This window comes from Argentina silus (assembly GCF_951799395.1).
Source record: "Argentina silus genome assembly, chromosome: Y".
NCBI classification, from domain to species: domain Eukaryota; kingdom Metazoa; phylum Chordata; class Actinopteri; order Argentiniformes; family Argentinidae; genus Argentina; species Argentina silus.
Genome location: NC_139654.1, coordinates 15,321,395 through 15,346,583, shown reverse-complemented (window position 1 = coordinate 15,346,583; position 25,189 = coordinate 15,321,395).

Here is a 25,189-nt window from a genome sequence, read left to right as displayed (position 1 = left end):
CGGATGGGGCTATACGGTTCTGTGTGGATTATAGACGGGTTAATGCGGTCTCCAAGTTCGATGCCTACCCGATGCCCCGGGTTGACGAGCTCTTGGACCGGCTTGGCACGGCCAAGTATTTCACGACGTTGGATTGCACGAAGGGATACTGGCAGATTCCACTCTCGCCGGTATCCCGGGAGAAAACTGCATTCTCCACTCCGCTCGGGCTATTCCAGTTCACGGTGCTCCCTTTCGGGTTGTTCGGAGCCCCAGCCACTTTTCAGCGCCTCATGGACCGCATTCTGCGGCCGCACTCTGCCTATGCTGCGGCCTACCTGGATGACATTGTCATTCACAGTGACACCTGATGTGTGTGCATGTACAGAGTGTGGCTGCTGTTCTGCGGTCCCTGAGGCAGGCGGGGCTGACGGCCAACCCGAAGAAGTGCGTGATCGGGCGGAGGGAGATCCGGTATCTGGGGTACCACTTGGGTCGGGGGGAGGTGCGGCCGCAGATTGAAAAGACTGCGGCCATCGCCGCCTCTCCGCGGCCCAAGACGAAGAAGGAGGTGAGGGCCTTCCTGGGGCTGGCTGGCTATTACCGGCAGTTCGTGCCGGGGTTTTCAGAGCTGGCCAGTCACTTGACGGACCTCACCCGGAAGGGTGCCCAGGATCCGGTCCAATGGTCGGGCCAGTGCCAGGGGTCGTGCGAGGCCCTTAAGGGAGCTCTTTGTGGAGAAACGGTCCTGTATGCGCCTGATTGTAACCTCCCTTTCTCCCTACAGACGGACGCGTCGGATAGAGGCCTGGGAGCAGTGCTGACCCAGCGGGTGAAGGGGGCTGACCGGCCGGTGCTGTACCTGAGCCGTAAACTATTGGAGAGGGAGGGCCGGTACAGCACGGTGGAGAAGGAGTGCCTGGCCATCAAGTGGGCGCCCTCCGCTACTATCTGCTGGGTCGCGCTTTCACCCTCTACTCCGACCATGCTCCCCTCCAGTGGCTCCACCGCATGAAGGATGTGAACGCGAGGATCACCCGGTGGTATTTTGCGTTGCAGCCCTTCAACTTTTCGGTCACGCACAGACCGGGGGCGCAGATGGTCGTGGCAGACTTCCTCTCCCGTGCAGGGGGGGGGGAGTAGGTTGTCGGCCATCGTGTCCCCGGCCTGTGTTGGGCGGTGGGGGTATGTGGGGGGACATGCAGCGTTCGGCCTGTAGAGGGAGCTACAGGACCGTGGCCAGGGTTATGTCGGCGAGGCTCCGTTGCACACCTGTTGCAAATGAAGCCTCGTTGACTAGATGGTTTAAGATGTGTATGCCTCTGCGTTCGGGAGGAAAGGAGGGCGACTGGAAAGTCGCCGAGTGTTTTAGTATTACGAACTTGATAAATAAACGGGACATTCCCTCACCAAAACGCTACGTCTGCCTCTGTGTATCACGGACATTGCTACACTCCCGGTAGCAGCTCGCGTCAGATTCAAGACCCTGGTGCTCACCTACCGGGCGGCAAAGGGAACAGCCTCTCCCTACTTGCAAGCAATGGTTAGCCCCCAAACCCCTGCACGATCACGCCGCTCTTCCACCTCGGCTGCCCGCCTGGCACTGCCGCCTCTACGTGGATGCAGCGGTCGTGCCACTTGGTAATGGCTTTTCACTGTCCTGGCGCCCTGCTGGTGGAATGAGCTTCCCACCACTGTCAGGACAGCAGAGTCACTACCGATCTTCCGCCGTAGATTGAAAACCCATCTCTTCAGGCTATGTCTTAACAGTCCTTCCTAAAGACCTCTTCACCCCCACTACCCTCCCTGTACTAGCCCTAACCCCAACCCTTGAGACCTCTTCACCCCCACTTCCCCCCTGTACAAGTTCTCTCCTGTTAATAAATAATAATAAAAAAAATGCCTTCTGGCATTACGACTGCCAATGGCCCCTGGTGTGAGCATTGATTACTTTGTCTTATGATGACTGTTGAATAGATGATTCACTTACTTAAACAAATGTATTGTTGTACGTCGCTTTGGATAAAGGCGTCTGCTAAATGCCATAAATGTAAAATGTAAATGGGTCGGAACAGAGTATACAAGGCGCTGTTCGGAGCACAATCGTTGTATATCAATCCCTGCTTAGGAGCGTTAAAACCAGAAGATCCACAACCACCGGAGGGAGCATGCTGAGACCCGAGGAGTCTGGTCTGTCCAAGTCCTGTCCTGTGGTTGCACATTGCCAAAGTTCACTCCGACTAATTCCTGCCGTGGATCCCACAGCCTGGCAGCTGTTAACCCATTTACTCCTAAAACGCCTGCTAAAAACGGCTCTCAAAACCTATGGTATTCTAGGATAAATGTCCTTATCTCCTGAGGGTTTTCCGAAAAAATACTAAGAATTGTCAACGTCTACCAAAACCTTAATATCTAAGCCTCTGTAGCACATAGAAACATGAAATAAATTACATTTTAAAGGTAAGAATCACAGGTTGTATTAAAACATGCTCCCTTAGCACTAACATACCAACACATTTTTCTAAAAATCCTCCAAATCAGATGGGGAAGAAAAAATATATTTTATTTGATTTATTTATATAACAAATAACATTTTAAACATGCCAACACACAGACCAAGGCACCTTGGTATGAGAGAGAGGTGGGAAAGGAGTGGGGAGGGAGCTTGGTGGTAGCTTCACTATGTCCTGAATCGAAGGACGTGGTGCATGAAGCACTCGCGGTGCAGAGGAAGGTCACACTGCCTGCACCCCATCAGAGTTGACCCAGGATGCACGTTGGTGCCGTGGTGCTTCAGAGAACACTCCCTACAGGTCTTCCTCTTTATGTTGATCTGGACCAGGTCATGCTCAGCAGAAGCTCCAGTTGGGCAGGTGGGGAGCACCTGGGGAGCACTTCTTGCAGTGACGGGGACGATCAGCTCCATGGTCAGATCCTCCAGCCAGTCCTTGTAGCCACCCCTCCTGTATTTCCACTCGGCTCTTCCTGCAGACCTGGCAGCCACAAAGGCATTGTAGCACGCCACCGTAGCAAAGTAAAAGAACAGCCTCCTCCACCACTTTGTAGACCAATGTTGGATCTGGTAGTAGCCCACCATCTGGTCCAGAAGGTCTACCCCCTTCATATGTTGCTGATAGTCAGCAAGGCATGCTGGCACCCGAACCTCCATCTGGCGTTGACCATTGGCCTTCCTCCTCACTGACCCATAAGCTGTCGGGTCATGGTAGTTGGAGAGGACCATCACTGCCTTGGTGTCCTGCCAGATGCAGAAGGTCAAGTCATCCCGCTGCGCCACCTTGAACTCATGCCTGTTCAAGCCAGCCTGCTTTGTGAGGTCCTTGTTCTTGGGGAGGTCCTTCCTGTTGGCACGCACCGTTCCACAAGCTTGCACCCCCCTGGTCTTGAGGTCCACCATCAACTTCACACCGGTGTAAAAGTTGTCCATGTATACGGACAGGTTGGACCGGAAATAAGGTGTCGCCAGGTCTGAGACTATCCGGTGAGCCAGGTCTTTCTCAGTCTTACCCTGAATGGCCCCCGTGTACACCTGAAAATTGGTGACATAGCCTGTATTGCTCTCCGCCATGACCCACACCTTTATTCCCCACTTCACCGGCTTCTTGGGGAGGTACTGCCGGAAGCCCAGGCGTCCCTTGAACTTCACCATGGACTCATCCAAGGTCACGAAGCCATTGACCTCATAGAGTTCCTGGAATCTAACCAGGAGGAGGTCCATGAACCCCTTAGCTTCCAGAGCCTGTCCGATTTGTCCATGGCAGGGTCCATGTTATCTTGGAGATGGAGATATCTGAAAATGCATATGATAAGATTAATGAGTTTAAGCCTAACATGTATTGCCATCATTGTATTTATTTATATGTATTAGTAAGAGAACGGAACTCGGAAGAGAGCGCAAGAAAACAAAACACAAATCATTACCTCCAGATCATGTCGAAGCGGTCCCTTGCCATGGCCTTGGGGACGTGGGTCTGGTACAACCATTTGGTCTGCCTCCAGTAATCCCTGCGTGCTGGCAGCTTCAAAATACCAAATGTGAAACACAGCCCGACAAATGTCTATCTCCGTTTTGGAGACAGGGTTCCACTTGGAGTTGGTGGGGGTCTGACCGCGCGTCTCTTCAGCGTACCGATTTGTTTCCGTCACCAACATGTCCCAAAGCTCATCGTTAAAAATACGCGAAAAGACATCCAGGGGGCTAACATCCACGGGGATCGGCTGGTAACCCTCGGTTTTCCAGTCTACCTGGAATCCGAGAAAGTCGTCCTCCTCCTCTCCTTCTGTCCACAAATCCCACTCCTGTGCTCTATCCAAAGGATCATCCGGTAGATAATCATCCTCTCCCTCCTCCTCCCTCTCAAACTCCTCATTCTCTCCCAACTCTGTCACTGCCCTCGCTGTCAAAATTCTCCTCTGCCGTAGCCATCTCGCCGCTCTCCAAAAAAAATCTACAATAAACTCACGTGTATGTCTGATTGATTTATGTGATTTTTGGCGAATCACACGACATTTGGGTGCTCACGTGTTTTTAAAAAATCAACAAGACCCACCTCATGTGTATTTGAACCAATGACAGTGCATTATATGCTGCACGCCTCATGAAAAATACGACAAATAAAAAATGCTGCGCTACGCAGCAACCGGCGGGAGATGCAATGTTGCGTCGCGCAGCATCCGGCACAAATGGGTTAAGGAAGGAGCTCCCCCGACATTCTCTGAAATCTAAGCCACTGTTTCTCTCTCAGCACTAGGCAAGCCCTTAGCTGTTTGAGGCTGTGGTGGTGACTAAGACATTTGCTCAGGGAAGAAAACCTTGCTTCACTTGGAAGGGGAAGTGGGAGTCGTGTTTCTCGGCCGAGAGCACAAGCTCCATTCCGTCGACACTGCCGGAGCTGATGGAGGGGCCGATCCTGTTCGATGGAATGATCAGCCGCCGACATTATTGCAACAACAAGCACTTCAGTAAAACAGACAGAGTAGGGAAAGTGATAGGGTTTTATTCTTTTCTAATTTTTACATTTTTATGATTTTTTATCAATACTATTATGCTGTCTGTAACCCGTTACATTTATTCTGATATGCTGCATCGCTTTAAGCCTAATTAAAGATCTAACCTGCATTTAAAGCATCAGTTCTATGAAATTTTATTAAGAATACATACAGTGGGGGAAATAATTATTTGATCCCCTGCTGATTTTGTTAGTTTGCCCGATTACAAAGAAATGAGCGGTCTATAATTTTTATGGTACTTTTATTTTAGCAAATAGAGACAGAATATCAACAAAGAAGTCCAGAAAAAACACAGTATATAAAGTTATAAATTCATTTGCATTTGCATGGAGCTCCAGGCCGAGGGCGATTGATGGTTATTTTGTATTTCTTCCATTTTCTAATAATTGCACCAACAGTTGTCTCCTTCTCACCAAGCTTCTTGCTGATGGTCTTGTAGCCCATTCCAGCCTTGTGCAGGTCTACAACTCTTACCCTGATGTCCTTTGAATGTTCTTTGGTCTTGCCCATGGTGGTGGAGAGGTTGGAATGGAAGAGATTGATTCTATTGACAGGTGTCTTTTATACCCATAACAAGCAGAGATTAGGAGTACTTTTCCTAAAGTGACAGGACTAATCTGTGTGCCTCATGGGCATATAACCGGTCTGTATGAGCCAGAATTCTTGCTGGTTTGTAGGGGATCAAATACTTATTTCCTTCGATCAAATGCAAATGAATTTATAACTTTATATAATGTGTTTTTTCTGGACTTCTTTGTTGATATTCTGTCTCTATTTGTTAAAATAAAAGTACCATAAAAATTATAGACCGCTCATTTCTTTGTAATCGGGCAAACTAACAAAATCAGCAGGGGATCAAATAATTATTTCCCCCACTATATATTGGTCACTTAAGATATTTACCCTCCTTGCAAATAGTAAAATACTAGTCTTATAGTGCATTATAGGATCTGAATGGTTATTCTAGCCTCTGAAATATCTATTTTTGAGGTAGACATTTAAATATCTCCTTTAGGTAAAAGTATACTTATCTATAAACTATTAATTATCTGCACCCACAACATCTTGCACTCATTTTAGATTAGAGCTGTCATTAACTATAGGGGCTTTTCATATTATGCAAGTCTTAGGGGGTTATTTATGTTTGCATGGTGTGGGGAGAGGAAGCAGGGGAGAATATAGGAAGGAGACAGTTAACAGTGCTAGGGAATTGCTTTTCAGGCTAAAAGATCTACCCGTTAGATGGAGGGCTAGACTGGGGCTCCTGTACTGGGCCAATTGCCGGGAGACAATGTGAATGCTGGTCTGCTAGATCTAGGCTGTGTGGAGTCAGCTGAGGGCTGTGGCAGCAATGATAGAGAGTAATGCAATAATGAGAGTAATGCAAAACAGCAGAGATGAAGCACAAACACACACACGCACGCACACACAATAAACCACCTCTGAGCTGGGTGTTTATCATTCCCACACCAACTGTGGCAGCAGGAGCAGCAACAGCAGTGGCCATGTGATGGTCTCTTGCTCCCAAACAAACACACACAGGAGCAGTGGCCACAGGCAGTCTCTCTCTCCCTCTCCTATAAACATAATTTATCACCTGCAGAAACCTCCTTCCTCTCCTGTGTGTGTGTGTGTATGTGTAAGGGGATCAATCAGTCGTCTTGCGGGCACGCCGCAAAACCTAGTGCCCACTCGTGGTACTGTTGGTGTTCTAACTTGTAGCTCTGCCCAAAAAGACAATTCCCAATGTAATTCCAATACCATACCATTGTTCCTGGCCAAATGAGGTCGATTCCAGCGTGATTTAGATGTTCTACAATGACTTCCAAATATACAAATTTATGCCTTGGCCATCGTATTTTTTTTATAGCCTATATACAGTGCCCTGTGTAAGTAATGGAACAGTGAAGCATTTTTTCTTCTTTTGGCTCTACTCCAAAGGTTCGCATTTGAAATCTGTAAGGTTTTGGGAGGATGAGCAGACCCAGGTGCGGTGCATATAAAGGAGGCAAACGAGTGGGAAGCAATACCAAACAAAAGGATTTTTACTAGAAAGTATAGTTGACAACACAATTTTTACTCGAAAACAAAAGGGGAGAAAACAAAGTCTCCAAAACAGTACTCGAAGATATACAAAGGCGACGGACTTAACTCGAAAATAAAAGAGAGAACAACGTCTCCAAAACAGTACTCGTAAAGGTTTCAATGGCTTACTTATCTCAGGTGACCAACACACGGTGCACACACTGAAGACTGAGAGGGAAGTGAGGGTACATAAAGCATAAGTGACAATTAAACACAGGTGCAGGTAATAAGTCCATGATTGAGTGAGCGAGTGAGATGGCACAGTGGGCGGCCGGAGGGAGACACCTAGGGACCGCACTGGGAAGTGCGCCCCCATCTGTAACAGAAATCAAACAATTACTATGAGGTTAAATTAAAGATTCTCAGCTTTTATTTGAGGGTATTTGTGTACATATCGGTTTCACCATTTAGAAATGACAACACTTTTTATACATAGTCCCCCTATTTAAGGGCACAAAAAGTAATGGGACAATTGGCTTGACAGGTGTTTCTGTAAAGTCAGATGTGTTCTGTCACATTATTTGTGCATAAGAGAGCTGTCAATCTCTAGTATTGATTCTAGGCCTTGCATTTGCCTTTGGAGTTTGCTATTGGTGTCTGTCAACATGAGGACCAAAGAGGTGTCAATGAAAGTCAAGAAAGCCATTATTAGGCTGACAAATCAGGATTCTTTTTTTTTTTAATCAGAAACTGAGGTTGTGTGGTGTAGGACCCAGGACGACTTAACTAATAAATCATCATTTACACTTTTGGCATTTAGCAGACGCCTTTATCCAAAGCGACTTACAACAAACACATTTGTCTAAGTAAGTGAATCATCTATCCATCAGTCATCATGAGAAAAAGAAATCTATGCTCGGACCAGGGGCCATTGGCAGTCACAATGCTAGAAGAAGGAAGAATTACTTTTTTTTTTTTTTTTTTTTTGTAAATTAATTTTTAAATTAATTTACAGTAGAGAAACATACAGGGGGGTAGTGGGGATGAAGAGGTCTTTAGGAGGGACAGTTAAGATGTAGCTTGAAGAGATGGGTCTTCAATCAGCGGAAGATAGGTAGTTCTGACAGCTCGGAAGCTCGTTCCACCAGCGGGGAGCCAGGACAGTGAAAAGCAGTGTGCGACTGCTGCATCCACGTAGAGGCAGCGGTGCCAGGCGGCCAGCCAAGGTGGAAGGGCGGAGTGATCAGGCAGGGGTTTGGGGGCTGACCATTGCTTGCAAGTACAGAAGGGCTGTTCTCTTTGCCGCCTGGTAGGCGAGCACCAGGGTCTTGAATCTGATGCAAGCTGCTACCGGGAGCCAGTGAAGGGTGCGAAGGAGGGGGGTGACATGGGAGAACTTGGGGAGATTGAACACCAGATGGGCGGCGGCATTCTGGATGAGCTGCAGAGGTCTGATGACGGAGGCGGGGAGCCCGGCCAAGAGTGCGTTGCAGTAGTCAAGGCGGGAGATCTTGTGTCTGGACCAAGAGTTGTGCTACTTCTCTCGTGAGGAATGGATGTATCCTTCTGATGTTGTAGAGGAATGTGCTGTCGCTGTGATGTTCGCCGCACAGGATAAGTGGTTGTCAAGGATCACCCCAAGATACAGTACTTGGCTGTATGGAGAAGTCTTGGAGAGGACAGGCTTTCCCAGGGAGGAACAGCAGCTCAGTCTTGTCAAGGTTGAGCTTGAGGTGGTGGGCTGACATCCAAGCAGAAATGTCTGCAAAACATGCCGCGACACGTGTTGCCACCTGTGAGTCAGAAGGGGGGAAAGAGAGAAAACGTTGAGTGTCATCTGCGTAGGTGTGGTAGGAGAAACCATGTGAAGAAATTACAGAGCCGAGAGATTTGGTATAGAGAGTGAACAGTAAAGGCCCAAGGACAGAGCCCTGGGGGACACCAGTGGTGAGGGGTCGTGGAGAGGACAGCGATACTCTCCACGTCACCTGGTAGGACCGACCGCCCAGGTTGGATACAAACCAGGAGAGTGCAGAGCCAGAGATGCCCAATTCTGAGAGGGTGGAGAGAAGGATTGGGTGGTTTACTGTGTCAAATGCAGCAGACAGGTCCAGAAGATTGAGAACAGAGGAGAGGGAGGAAGCTTAAGCGGAGTGGAGAGCCTCCGTGACAGCGAGGACAGCAGTTTCAGTGAAGTGCCCAGCTTTAAAGCCGGATTGGTGAGGGTCAAGGAAGTTGTTTTGAAGGAGGTAGTTAGACAGTTGGTTAGAGACAGCACGTTCAAGGGTTTTAGATAAGAAGGAGAGAAGGGATACCGGTCTGTAGTTATGGACAGCAGACGGGTCAAGAGTTGTTTTCTTGAGAAGAGGCTTGACTCTGGCTGTCTTGAAGGCAGCTGGGACAGATCCTGTGGATAGAGAGGAATTGATTATGGTGGTAAGGAATGGATGGCGGTCTTTGAAGATGGATTGGAGAGAGGGGGAGGGGATAGGGTCGAGGGGGCAGGTGGTTGCCCGCTTGGATGTGACCAAGTTTTAGAATATCATCAGGGGAGAGGGGGGAAAAAAGCTGATAAACCAGAGACCGAGTATAGTGCAGTGGGTTTTGGAGGAGAAGTGGCAGTGTTGGCGAGAGGTAGAGGGAAAGAGCAGCTAATGTCATCAACCTTCTTTTCAAAATAGGTGACAAAGTCATCGGCAGACAGAGAGGAGGGAGGAGGGGGAGGAGGAGGGTTGAGGAGTGAGGAAAATGTGGAGTATGGAAACAGTTTTCTTGGGTCAGAGACAGAGGATTGAATTTTGGAATGGTAGTATAAGGCTTTAGCAGCTGATGCAGATGAGGTGTAGTTGAGGAGGAGAGAGAGATAAGGGTCTAGATCAGGGGTTCCCAAACTTTTCAGCCCGCGACCCCCAAAATAACGGTGCCAGAGACTGGCGACCCCCACTATCCCCAGAGGTGACTGAAACATAAGAAAACGTGCGCACAGGACACACGCACTAATAGGCGTATCCAAACAAGGGCATAACGACAACACAAAAGAACAGAACAGCCTGACAACCATGATATGATTTTACATATAACAATTTACTATAAGATAAAAGCAGAATACTTCAGTCAAAGTAATCTCCATGTAGCTTATGAGTGAACATTGTTGCTGTCATGTGCAAACTTAATTTTGACACAATACTTTTATTTCCATGTTAGCAGAAGAATATCTCAGTCAAAGTAATAGCCATGAACTGTAGCACTGAGTAAACATTGTTGCGGTGCAAATTTACATTTTGGGAATTACTATGTTTCAGCGTTAATCTCACCTAATGAGATGGGTGGGCACTATGATTGAGCACAGCAAGTCCATTCTGGGTTTAATTTTGGAGACGGCCACTCGGAGATCATCCTCCACGTTTAGACGCGATCTGTATTTATTTTTAATATATGTCAGTGCCGAGAAAGTTTTTTCGCACAGGTATGTCGAGCCAGTCAGTGCGTCCATCGCGGCCTTGTATAGCTGTGGATATTCTCTCTCGACTGAAATCCAGAACTCAGCAAGCGTCTTTGAATTAAAAGCTGTCTTTAAGGTGCGGTCACTAGACAGTTCAACCAGTGTGTCCTCCATGTCGGATGACAGATGACTTGCGGTCGTTACAGTGAATGGTAATCTTACCCAGTCATATTTTTCCGGAGCTGTTTCCTCAGGGAAAAACTTGTTAAAGTGTTCCAGGAGGGCTTGAAGGTGGGTAGTGATAGACTTCTTCACAGTGTTAACACTCAGATCATTTTCCTCCATGAATTACTCCAGCTCAGGAAACATATCAATCCTGCCCATTTCAACTCGCGCAGTCCAGCGATCCACTTTCCTCTTGAATGCGCGGATTTTATCATTCAGTGACATGATGCTTGTGTTTTCACCTTGCAATGACATGTTAGTCCGTTCAGTCTGTCAAATATGCAAGACAAATACGCTAGCCTTGTTAACCAATCAAGGTCAGTCAAGTGGTCAGCGACCCATGCTCCATCAGAAATAAGCGCACCTCGTCCCGCAGTTCATACAGGCGGCTGAGAACATTTCCTCGCGAAAGCCACCTGACTTCTGTGTGGAACAGCAGGCCCTGATGCTCCGATCCCAGTTCGTTGCAGAGAGTGGTGAACAGCCTGGTGTTGAGTGGACGTGATTTTATGTAGTTGACAATTTTTATCGCAGTCTCAAGAACACTTTTAAGCTCTGGGTCGAGCGTTTTACTCGCAAGAGCTTCTCTGTGGATAATACAGTGCGTAAAGTTTACGTGGGGCACCACTTGTAAGACTCTTGCTTTTAGTCCTTTCTTTTTCCCCAGCATTGCTGCAGCACCGTCTGTACACACACCGATGCACTCATCCCAAGACAGTCCCTCTTCTTTTAGTTTGTTGTCAAGTTTTGTGAAAATGTCCTCGCCTGTGCACTTCACCTCCAGCAGGGTGCAAAACAGCATGTCCTCGTTAAGTTTTCCATCAAAACTGTATCTGACGAAAACAAGCAGCTGGGCAGAGTTTGATACATCTGTTGATTCATCTAACTGCAAAGCATATTTCCCTTTCTTCACTCTATCAATCAGCTGACACTTTATGTCCTGGGCCATGTCCGTGATGCGCCGGGATATGGTCCCGTCAGACAGCGGCACTGCTTATAGCTCCCGCGCCTGTTTATCCCCATGCATTGTCCGACTCATAGCGATAGCAGCAGGTTTTATTCGGATTTCCCCGATTGTGTGTGGCTTTTTTGCCTGTGCAATTAAATATGTCACCTCATATGATGCCTTTTGAGCTTTGGTAGGGATTGTTGTTTGGTTAGTTATGACTCTCCTTTGGCCTTGCAATTCTCTCTCCTTTCGGCGGAAAAAATTTGCTGGTTTAGCGGCAAGAGAGGGGTGCTTAGTTTTCAAGTGTCTGAGCATTTTTACAGGCTTTAAGCTCTCATGTGCAAGCACTGCAGTGCACACTACACATTGGGGATGTTGTACTTCATTGATAACGACGCATGTGAATCCATACTGGATATATTCCTCTCGATACTTGCGACACTTGGAGGAAGGCTGGTCCGACTGCTTATGGACCCCCTTACGGTGGTCTCCTCCTCCTCCCGTGCCAGAAGTCGATGGCCTTTCTGACTGCGGTTCTCCGCTCTCCTCTGCTGCCTTCTCCGCTGGCCTCTCTGCCTTGTCTTTGGTCGGTATTAACCAACGTTTCATTTTGAAAAATAATATCCTAGGCTTAAAGCCTAGTGTATTGATTTGAGCTGTTCAGAAGAAATCTACTGGTGCACACTGACGTGTGTGACGTCTGTGATGTTTACTGTGGCGCTGTTAAGTGACCTGTCACCTGCAAATGATACTGTCGTTAATCTGTCGTAATCACCTCGGGGGTCACATCAAGAGGATTCTGAAAATCATCTCGCGACCCCCACTTTGGGAACACCTGGTCTAGATCATCAGGAAGGCCAGATTTTCTCCATTTCCTCTCAGCTGCCCGGAGCCCTATTCTACAAGCTTGCAGGGTTTCAGACAGCCAGGGAGCGCGTGGAGTGGATTGTGCTGGCCTTGAGATCTGTGGACAGAGAGAGTCGAAGGATGAGGAGAGAGAGGACAGGAGGGTGGAGGAGGCTGCATCGGTGGATAGAATGGAGAAGGATTTAACAGAGGGTAGGGCGGATAAGACAGAGGAAGAAAGAGCGCAGGCCACGATGAGAGGACACAGTGTGGGTCGAGACTGGTTGGGAGGGTGAGCATTTGAGAGGGAGGGAGAAGGATACGAAATGATGGTCCGAAACCGGAAGAGAGGTAACAGTGAGGTTTGAGGTATGAGAGGATCTTGTGAAGACAAGGTCAAGCTGATTGCCCGCCTTATGAGTGGGAGGAGAGTGGGACAGGGTAAGGCCAAAGGAGGAGAGAAGGTCAACCGCTCCAGACGAGTGAAGCTTCTCCGACTGGATGTTGAAGTCTCCCAGTAGTGTGAGCGGTGTGCCTTCCTCAGGGAAGGAGCTGAGAAGGACATCGATCTCATCTAAAAAGTGGCCAAGCTGACCTGGAGGACGATAGATAACAACAATGTGAAGTTTGACTGGGGAGGTGATAGAAACAGCATGGAGTCCTGTTCCTCCTCCTCGACCAGAGAGTCTAGGGGAATGAGAAAAGGAGTAGGCATCAGAGAGGGTTGCCGGGGTAGCTGTGTTATCCGGTGTAATCCATGTCTCTGTGAGAGCAAGGAAGTGGAGAGACATGAAGCAGGCATAGGCTGTGATAGCCTCTGCTTTCTGGACCGCTGATTGGCAGTTCCAAAGTCCTCCCGTGACAGTGAGGTCGTGGTCAGTTGAGCATGGTGGGTAGATTAGATTGGAAGGGTTGCGAGTGGAGGTGTAGCGTCGATGTGTCCTCCTGATGGAGGAAATAACAGGAATGGGGTGAAAGCACATTGTGATTTTTTGCCCGTATAGAGGGAGAGGGTTAGTGGGAAAAGTATACACAATACACTCAGGGTAATGAAGAAATTATCAAAATAGAATAAAAATACTTTGTAGAATGGCCTTCCTCTCAGGCCTTCCTCAATGAACTCCACAGATAGACTCCTATGTCTTCGTGTCAGAAGGCTGTCGCTCTGCGATCGTCGCTAAATAAATGCAGATACTGTGATTGCTGATGACTAGCAGGGTAGCATCCCCTCCCACCTGACGATCAGTTAACGACCAGACAGGTTTCACCACTCACTCAATCCCAAATGTATTAGTCCTGGTCCAGGGTGAGCAGGAGTTAAATACCTGGCAGGATAGTGTTTAGGCCCTCCCCCTGGAGATTGACAGCACTTCACAGCTAATTGACTTCAAACAGATGGCTTCCAATAGAAACTACTTAAGGCAGGATAGCCAAACAAACAACTCTTAATAGCACTCTGATTAGAGACAGATTAAACTGACTTGCTCAGGCTGGAGAACAGGCTTCAGGCAGGATAGCCACTGAAAGAACAAGCAACTCCTAATAGCACTCTGACTAGAAACAAGATTAAACTGATTTACTCAGACTGGAGAACAGGCTTCACCACTCACTCAATCCCAAATGTATGTGTACTTAATAAAGTGGCCGGTGAGCGTATACTATGAATATTATCATGTACCTGAGTGATTGCAAGAGCCCCCTGCCTCTCTCTGATTACAATAATCTTGAAATAAATAAGTGCATCTGGTTAAAATTAATTTATTGAGCCAACCTACAGTAGTTTTTGAGCAATGGGCTTGTTGTTGCTACACCACACAATCAATGACATATGACTAGATAGATTGCAAAACGTAGCAAGGAAAATAGCTAGCTAGATATAATTAGCAGTAACAATGTAGCAAGGCCAAGGGAAATAGCTAGCTAGATATAATTAGCAGGAATACGCGTCATGTTCAGGCTGGATTCGATGTATAAGCAGCTATAAATTATCTACAACTAATCGCGAAATCACACTTTGACAGCACATGCTAATTGACTATCTATAAAGCTAGCTAGATATAAACGCATATTAGTTTCATGAGCCCTCCAAACACCCGTTAAATACACTGCTGCTTGTCTTTCACATTGTAATATGAAGATGACATCAACAACGCGTCATAATGCATAGCAACGCAGACCGGAAGCTAGACCCGAGTAATCCTCGACCCCACACTGGTACCTCTTCATTTATTGCCAAGATTGAATCAGACTCTACCAAGCCAGCAAGTTATAGAGGAGCAATAGATTAGTCTCATCTCTGCGCTCAAACACTCAGCTCCAATATGTAGTTCGCTTTATGGCTTGCTAGATAACTATTCATAACGCAATGATAATCTTACCTTTCAATCATCATTTAAAGTAACTTCTTTGGCCAGCTAGGTTTCAGCAGATGCAAATCAGCTTGCTAGCTACTGAAGTACTGTACTACCAGCTGCTCTGACACAGGAGCTGGTACTGGGTGGGTAAAAAAACTAACTAAGACCACTGGAAATCTTGATCATGATGCTTGTTTATTTAGTTTTATGAAAATATTTAGTAAACAGTCAGTGAAGTGTGCATCACACAACAGATGTTTGGGCTGCACTGGCTGCAGTGAAATCCTGTCTCCGAAACTTGCACAAATCTCACCCATGCATGAAAACTCAGACTTTTCTTGCTCTGGAAAAATGGGCTGTGCCAAGCAACCACCACAAACACAAACATTTACCATGTTTAAAGACGAGCGCTATGCTACAAATCTTGATGAATTTCAGTGACGACTCTGCAGATTTTTCACTTGTCTACCTTTTACTATGCAACAATGGAAAACGGCATTTTAAGGGTGGCGTGGCTTACTCAGTCAAAGTTTCTCACCTTCCCTGGAAGGGACTCATGCCGGAAGCTTTCAAGTCCTGGGAAATCTGAAACTGGGGTACGGAAGTCGAGTTTCCGTTTAGTCTACTTTCGACATTCGCTGTTGTTATGTTTATGTTTCGGTTAGGGTATGTTTATGTTTCAATAAACTTTTTTTTCATGGGGTGTCAATATCAAAAATAGTTAGCAGTCATCACCATCAATCACCAACATTACAGTTAAAACAGAAGTAGGAGCACAGATTCATTCTCTTTGTCATGGTGAAAACACATTTTTTGAAATTTCTGTAAATGTATTAAAATTGAATTACAGAAATACCTCATGTACATAAGTATTCAGACTCTTTGCTATGACGCTCTTAAAATTAGCTAAAATGCAAACGTCATCAACAAATTACTCAATAAGTTGAATTGAGCTCATGTAATTTTTGAATTAACTTTTGTTTTTATAGGGTCTCTGATTTGCATAGGAATCAATTAAACACAGAGAATATAGTATACACATTGTGACAAAAAGTGATGACGTCACATAATTTATGAGGCTGTGGCCCCGCCCACAGGATGTAGATCCGTGAGAATGGAAGGTATGGGTTAGGAGGGAGGGGTGGGTAGGGGATGTGGAGGGGGCCCCCCTGGGGGGCCCCCCAGGGGGGCCCTGAACTGCCTGAAGAACCATATGGGGGGTCAGCTAAAGTTTGTCACAGATAAGGGGTGTTGGGAAGGGGGGTTTATTGCCCTATGAGACGTGGGTGAGAGTCTAAGGTGTTCTGGGTATGTCGGAACATGACATTTTTATGAGGCTGTGGCCCCGCCCACAGGATGTAGATCCGTGAGAATGGAAGGTATGGGTTAGGAGGGAGGGGTGGGTAGGGGATGTGGAGGGGGCCCCCCTGGGGGGCCCCCCTGGGGGGCCCTGAACTGCCTGAAGAACCATATGGGGGGTCAGCTAAAGTTTGTCACAGATAAGGGGTGTTGGGAAGGGGGGTTTATTGCCCTATGAGACGTGGGTGAGAGTCTAAGGTGTTCTGGGTATGTCGGAACATGACATTTTTATGAGGATATGGTCACCCTCGGGCGCTGTAGAACCGCGAGAATGGATTGGATGGAATAGGGGTGAGGGGTGGGGGCCCCCATGGGGGGCCCTGAACTGTCTGAAGAACCATAGGGGGTTCAGCTAAAGTTTGTCACTGATAAGGACTGGGGGGATGGGTGGTGATGACTTTATGATGCATACAGGCCTCTATGTCAAAATTGCATGTGAGGCTTAAAATAAAACTTCAATACTGGGGGGTTAAAATGTGCAATTAAAAAATGGTTAGGCTGCTACTCTAGTGCTAGTATTGTGTTCAATAATGAAGGGTTAGGGTTAATAAAAGGGGGGCTTAAAAAAAAAAGGTTCATTTTTAAAAAAATGTTTAGTTTCAAACGGGGGTCTGACCCAGTGTCTCGGACGTGACGTTGATAAGATCACGTGTTTCCCGGGCAAAAAAGGTGTATATATATGACCCATGGGTGGGAACTGTAGTAGTAAGTAGTTGTGGCTATATGACATTGTCTAAAATGGCGTCTACAAGGAGGATGGGGGAAATGGAAGGGTGTTTAATGATCCTTGAGACATGGGTGTGAGGCTAAGGTGTTCTGTTGTTTGTAAAATTAGTTGTAGCATCTTGACATTTTTATGAGGAGGGGGTCACCCCCGTAGGATGTAGAACCGTGAGAAGGGATTGGTTGGATTAGGGGGGAATCACAGGGCCCTGAACTGGCGGAAGACCGACCGACCGAGGTCCTGCTAAAGTCTGCCTCTGATAAGAGCATGTGTTTCCCTGACATAAAGATGTATATATATATGAGACCCTGAGAGCTGGTCACAAAGGGCCGAAGACTTGGGACTGCTGAATCTGACCAATCTCTCACTCTCTCAGCCATGGAAGATGTACGTAAGTTTTTCCTATGGGGTTTCCCATCCTGAGGGTGTAAGGGCGGGTTTCTGTAAGAGAGGTAATCTTTAATCTTTCCAGATCAAACAATTGACTCTACAAGTCTTCAATCGTCACCTCATCGTGAACGTCAAATAGCCCGTGTTTCTCCATATCGTCCCTGGAGGGATGCTGCAGGTATGTTAAATAAATAAATAAATAAATAAATCAACAAATTATTAAATACATAATTAAATAAAAACAATCTGTAACCTGCTTCTCTTCTTTTTACAATGGAAGCCGAGGGTTACAACGCTGAAGATTCTGGACCCCTTGATACATTCAGGCAGTTCCTATCGGCTGAGAGCGACAGTGAGGCGTATTTGCCGACGTCACCACAAGCTTCTCTCCACAGCGAGGATGCGCAGATGCCTGGACTGAACCATCTTGAGGAGAATCGCCAAGGTTTTTATAATAATGATGATGATGTTCAACTGTCTCCCGTCCCCAGTCAAGATGCGCATGACGATGATGGTCGCCCTGATGCGGTTCTCTCAGCTTATTATGAAGGTCTTAATGAAGGTCTGGCTCTAGCAGAAGTGTCTGATGAAGATGAGGATTCAGAGACCGATTCTGTGAATAGTCTAGATTTTGAACAGAGTTTGATCAGTATTGAAATGAGATTGCATACAGCCCGGTTGTTACGTGTGAGATCCAGAAATATAGCACAACCTGGTGACCGCCGTAGTAGGCTTAGACATATACGAAAGCGTACAGGCGTATTGAAACGTATCGCAAGACGTCTGTTTACTGTTTAAAAAGTCACAGTTTCATTCAAATTAATAATATTAAAAAAAAAAAAAAAAAAAAAATGGCTGAATCAGACAGGGTTAATCATCATGATATTCCACATGACCTCAGGCAAATGGTCAATGATCTTAATACGTCTAATGTTGTTAGAGAGTTTGAACCTGTAGACCGTCCATTACACCAGATGCTTCCCGATGTCCCTGTAAACAGGCCTCAGGAGCACTACTTCCTCCCTACCGAGGAGGCGTTAGATGATATACTCGCCGCTTATAGATATCCTTTATCTGACACGCTTCAGTCGTCTATCTGTATGGAGGAGGGGTCTGATTCGACAGAGGATGTTATGGATCCCAGTCGTGATACGGACATGGATTGGAGTCCTATACCCCTTTCCCAGATAACTGACTATGAGTCCCCCTGGACTCCGATACCCCTTTCCCAGATAACTGACTGTGAGTCGCCCTGGACTCCAATACCCCTTTCCCAGATAACTGACAGTGAGTCCCCCGGGACACCAATACCCCTTTCCCCGATAACTGACTATGAGACCCCCTGGAGTCCCGCTGATAATGTATGTTGTCAAGCCGTCAACGATGTTGAAACTCAACACGGGAGCGGTGGAGGTGTTGGAGGTGGAGAAATTAATGATAATGTAATGGGTAATAACAACCAGCAATTACCAGAGGAGGGTGAAGCTGGAGTGTCTGTACCGTCCTGTAATGGAGGTAACGGGGAGGATTTAGCGGAGCGTATGGAAATTGACCGAGGCTCTATTGACAGGCCTGATGGCTTGCAGGTAATAAACAGAGAGAGCTTCAATAATGTTGAGGTGAGATCATTTTTAAATTTCCCAATGCCCGATAGGGCACTTACCAACCCTAATTTTGGAGAGTTTTACCACGCTGTAGTAAATGGTTTTCAGAACCGAATGTCTGCGATAATCGAAAGAGTTGGGGTAAACCCTCGCGATATTATCCAGCTCAATTTACGAGCTGATAGCTTACAAGATGACGTCTCAATGACTGTGCGTTACGGTGAAGGTAGGCTAACAGATTTCAACCAAATTCTTGACCGGCTTGTTCAGTCTAACATGGCTATTTTCAGTGGTTCGGGAATGCATCTTTCCGTGAACATTGTCAGGCCTCCGGGCGGTTCAGGTAGGCGGGAAATTAATACATTATTTATCACGGAGATCCTAAAAAAAAAAAGCAAACATTTATTTGTAATTCCAAATCAGAACCATGCATGCTTCGGAATAAACCTAGCTCTACTTGCAAATCCCGGTTTAACCTATGAAGAGGCAGGGAGGGAGGGTTACAATATTCATGTCGAAGCCGGGCTCGGGGCTAATGATAGGACCACATTTGAAGATGTGATCAAATTTGAACAGCTGTTAAACTGTAAAATCGTTATTTTTTACAGAGCCTCAGATAGAGTTAATCTGATTACGTTCCATACTGAAACCGAGTCAGAGACAATCCGTTACATGCTTTTGCATGACAATCATTTTTACGGGATAAAAAATGTTAAAGGATTCCTTGGCTGTGCATTTTTCTGTATTCATTGTTACAAGGGGTATAGTCGAGAAGGAGGACACTATTGCGAAAAAGCTTGCAACGTCTGTCTTTCAGACTGTAAACAACAAGCTGCATTTCAAAAAGTCCATTGTAATGATTGCAATCGTAACTGCTCAAATAGTGTGTGTTATAGGCTGCATAAGGTGTGCAGATGGCATCCAAAAGCTAAAAAGAAGGCTAGCAATTGTCAAATAAATAAGAAATGTCTTAAATGTGGATTTACATACCGTATAAACCTCATAGACTCTAAACCCCATGTCTGTTCAATTAAAGTTTGTCACATCTGTAAACAATCCCTTCAGCCCGTTAAACCCCCATCTCAGTCAGCTGTTCAGACTTCTGAAGAAGTGTCAGAGTGCGCGGATATTCATCAATGTTACATGCAATCTAAACCTCGTGTACCAGAGGAGAGGATTAATCAGAAGCTGGTATTTTATGATTTTGAATCAAGCCAGACAACTGGAACACATATCCCTGTCTATGTGGCTACACAATCCCTGCAGGGGGTTCGATGGAGTGCCCAGGGACCTGATTGTGCTCTAGAGTTTTTATTGCATTACCGGCAAAACCAATTCAAAGGCACGGTGTTCTTAGCCCATTATAGCAAAGGTTATGACAGTTATCTAATTTTAGAGGCATATGTAAAACAGGGGATAACACCGTTCGTCATAGCCCAAGGGAGTAAAATCATACTCATTATTGATAAACAATTCCGGCTCAAATTCATTGACACATATTCCTTCATCCCCATCCCCTTAAGACAGTTTCCAAAAGCGCTAGGATGTAAAACTGAATCGAAAAAGGGATATTTCCCTCATAAAATGACAGATTATTCAAAAATGTTAAATAAGTACAAGGGCGCCTATCCTGAAGTTGAAATGTACGGGTGTGATGAAATGTCGACAGACCAGAGAAACAGTTTCTTTAAGTGGTATAACACAGTAAAAGATCAGGAATTTGACTTTTTAACCGAGTTAAAGGCTTATTGTCAGAATGATGTGGAGATTTTAGCCGAAGGTGCCTGCAATTTCCGCCATGAATTTATAAAGACAACTCAATGCGATCCTTTTGCGAGCGTGACAATTGCGTCAGCAGCTTTAGCTGTTTTTCAAACCAATTTCTTAATCAAAAACACAATCGCATTACCAGATGCTAGCAACTATAGACGTCAATTCAAGGCCTATTCCCATGCTTCAATACAGTGGCTTGAGTATCTAGCGTTTTCACGCTGCATAGACATTGAACACGCATTAACACCTCAGGGTGAACGGTGTTTCGGCCCTTTTCATGTCGATGGGTATGCAGTGATAAAAGGTGTGAAAACAGCATTAGAATTCTATGGCTGTTATTTTCATGGTTGTCCGACTTGTTATAACCCTCATGACATATCGCCGCTTACAGGAATAGAGTTTGGCGTGATGTACTCTAACACTCTGAAAAGGCTAACTCGGTTAGAAACAGAGTTTAAGCTGAAAACAGAGGTTATATGGGAACATACATGGAATTCGATGAAACAACAGCAACCTTCTGTTAAATTATTCCTAGAGAGATACCGGGAGCCTAGCCCTTTAAATCCTAGGGCCGCGCTATTTGGAGGCAGGACCGAGGCTATTGTCTTAAGACGCAAAATTGAACAAGGGCAGACCATCCAATATGTCGATTTTACCAGCTTATACCCGTATTGTAATGCAGAGTTTGATTATCCAATTGGTCACCCGGTTATAATCAGGAAAGATTTTAAACCGGTTGAAAATTACTTTGGCTTTATACATGCTAAAGTTCACCCCCCGAGGGGTTTGTTTTTCCCTGTGCTACCTATGAAAAATGACGAAGGTAAATTGCTTTTTACACTCTGTCGAACATGTGGGCTTGAAAACAACCAGAATTCGAATTGTTTGCATTCTCTGGATGAGAGATCGCTTCAAGGCGTATGGGTTAGCATTGAGTTATTAGAAGCTCAAAAAAGAGGTTACATTATAGCTGAAATTTATGAGGTCTGGCATTTTGAACAGAGATCCGATAAATTGTTTAAAGATTACATCCATACATTCCTTAAGCAGAAGCAGGAGGCCTCGGGGTATCCTGAGGATGCCACAGACGAGGTTAGTAAACAGGCTTATATAAACGATTATAGAGAGAATCAAGGTATCCAACTTGACCCGCCTAAAATTGTGTACAACGCTGCAAAGCGTCAGATCGCAAAACTTTTACTTAATTCCCTCTGGGGAAAAATGGCTCAAAGATCTAATCAACTTACAACCAGTATCGTGAAAGAACCCAAAGAGTTTTTTCAGTACCTCTTTAGCAGTAAGTATGATATAAGCCAGTTCCATTTCATAAATAATGATATTGCAATCATTCAATGGCGTCATAATTCCAAGTGTGTCTTACCACCCGGTGACTCAAATATTTTTTTAGCGGCTTTTACGACCGCATATGCAAGAGGTGTATTATACAAACAGTTACATTTATTGCAAGAGCGAGTACTATACTACGACACCGACTCAATTGTTTACCTCTCCAGCCCTGAAGATCTTTACACCCCTCCGACAGGCAATTATCTAGGTGATTTGACATCAGAATTAGCGGCAGATGACCATATTTGCGAGTGGACAGCGGCGGGTCCGAAATCCTACGGCTTTCTCACCCTGCAAGGAAAGGTGTGTTTGAAAGTCAAAGGTTTTATCCAGAATTATGAAAATTGTAAAAAACTTAACTTTAATAATTTGACTGCTCTGGTAGAAGACTATATTATAGATCCTAACACGCGACGCGAGATCCCTGCCCGTTACAATAGAATTAAACGTGATATCAAAGCTTTTTCGCTCGCTAATAAACATCAAGTTATCAACTTTTCTGTTGTTTTTGATAAGAGACGCCTTCTCCCTTCGGGTAGAACCTTGCCGTTTGGTTACTGAGTTGTTATTACCGGTTATCATCTGTTATTACCAGGGTTCACAATAGCCTGTGTTCACAATGTATCCTAATGATGTTTTATAGTGTTTGAAAAAATGTATTCTACAGTGTATTCTACAAAGTATCCTAATGTTGTTTTATCGTGTTTGAAAAATGTATTCTGCAATGTATTCTACGAAGTATCCTAATGTTGTTTTATCGTGTTTGAAAAATGTATTCTGCAATGTATTCTACGAAGTATCCTAATGTTGTTTTATCGTGTTTGAAAAATGTATTCTGCAATGTATTCTACGAAGTATCCTAATGTTGTTTTATCGTGTTTGAAAAATGTATTCTGCAATGTATTCTACGAAGTATCCTAATGTTGTTTTATCGTGTTTGAAAAATGTATTCTACAATGTATTCTGCAATGTATTCTGCAATGTATTCTAGGAAGTATCCTAATGTTGTTTTATCGTGTTTGAAAAATGTATTCTACAATGTATTCTACAATGTGTTCTACGAAGTATCCTAATACTGTTTTATTGTATTTGAAAAATGTATATCTCATTAAATTCTTATTCATACGTCACCCCACCTCGTCGTTTTTTACATATTCTGGGCTGGATATAATCAGGGTTCATCGTTAACCATGCGGTTAGTCTGTTTTAGTACAGTTGTAAGAATGGATGTGACTGTCGATCTGGCATTCCAAATGCCCTGTAGCATGCTAATAGTGGGGCCTAGTGGCTCAGGTAAAACTTTTTTTGTAAAACAATTACTTGAAAACATGGAGAGGACATTTTCAAAAGTACCGTCTCGTATAATCTGGGCATACTCTTCATATCAGCCAATGTATGACGAGCTCAGTCAAAATGTCAATATCGAATTTGTAGAAGGTATTCCCGCAAACTTTAATGATGAAAATCTATTCCCACGGAACCAACACAATCTTTTAGTGGTAGATGACTCCATGGATGTGGGGGGCAATCATGAAGAATTAATGAAAGCGTTCACCGAATATCGCCATCATAAAAAATTGAGCGTATTTTATCTGCTTCAGAATTTGTTTAATCAAGGGAAACATTCGCGCACGATTAGTTTAAACACTAATTACATGGTGCTGTTTAAATCACCGCGTGATAAAATGCAGATCCGGGTTTTAGCTCAACAAATGTATCCCGGCCTGAAAAAATTCTTTTTAGAAAGTTATGAAGATGCTACAAGGGAACCGTATACATATTTAATCGTTGACCTGCGTCCTAATTGTCCAGATCCCCTAAGACTGAGGAGTGGAATACTCCCTGGAGAGTGGCCGGTGGTCTATCAAACTAAAAAGTGACAAGAGACTTTTTTAAATAAATAAACCATGTCTCAACGGATGAAAAGAAACCTTCCCATTTTAAAAGCTTTGCTCGCTCTAAAACCCTCGGAGAGAAGAAGTTTTCTATGTAGCGGGTCGGAAGATCTCATACTAGCCCTGTGTGAGATTGCTTTAAACATATTGAAGGGAAACATACCTCTCACCCCTGGACAGTTCACTAAATTAAAAAAACAGAAAAAATTTATCAAGCTCTTTGCCCAGCGTAAAACCGGATTTAAACACAAGCGGAAAGTGCTGACGCAATCGGGGGGCTTCCTATTGCCCTTATTAGCGACAGCCCTACCCTTTATAACTAGTCTGTTCTCTCGGCAGAGATAGTCAGAGACATTCTGGGCATGTCGGCGTTTAATAAAATGTACATGATTTCTCCACAACAGTTGGATAATTTAACCCAAAAGAGTTCACAGAGCATTGGCGAGCGAGCCCAACAGGTCTTGCAAAACAATATGGAACGGGTTCTGAAACAGACAAGTGTTGACTCGCATACTAAAGCCAAGCAGTTCAATGATTTACTCGATAAATATCTAACCTTGCACCGCAAGGGGGCGACTCAAGATCGCGAAATCGTTTTTAAACTACCTGACAAACCCTCTGAGAAATCAGGTGAACCCGATGAGGGCTACATAAGAGTAGGCGTGGAGGAAGAAGCTTCAGACACACTGGAGGAGGAGATTTTGGAGAATATAGGTTCACGCAATCGAAAAAACGCCGCCTACATTCTGCAGAAGCTTCGTCAATCAAACCTTCTAAGTTGGAATCGCTCAGGCGAGATAATTGTCCAGGATAGCCCTATTAAAGGATCTCATATTTTCGATTTGATGAAGACGTTGTCAAACCGTCGGTTCCATTCCGGAACTCTACCGCGAGGCTGGGATGTTTTTTTAAATACAATTTCCGAATTAAATATTCCAATCACAACGGTTACGAACACACACGCTCGCCAGCAATTACGCCTTAAACCCTCCAAAACCGCGAGTGAATCAATTCCTCAGATACGTCATAGCAAGAGAAACCGTGGAGAAAAGAAAAAAAAATCTCCATTGTCAACATCCTTATTATTAGACATGTCTTACGCCAAGACCCCTTCTAAAAAAAACCCTATGGACATGTTACAGATGTCTACACCTGCAGACTCTGAATGGTCAACGCCCACCGAATGGCAACTCTCTACACCCATCCATTCTAGATGGTTAGATTTCAATCGAAAAAAATGAATTCAAAC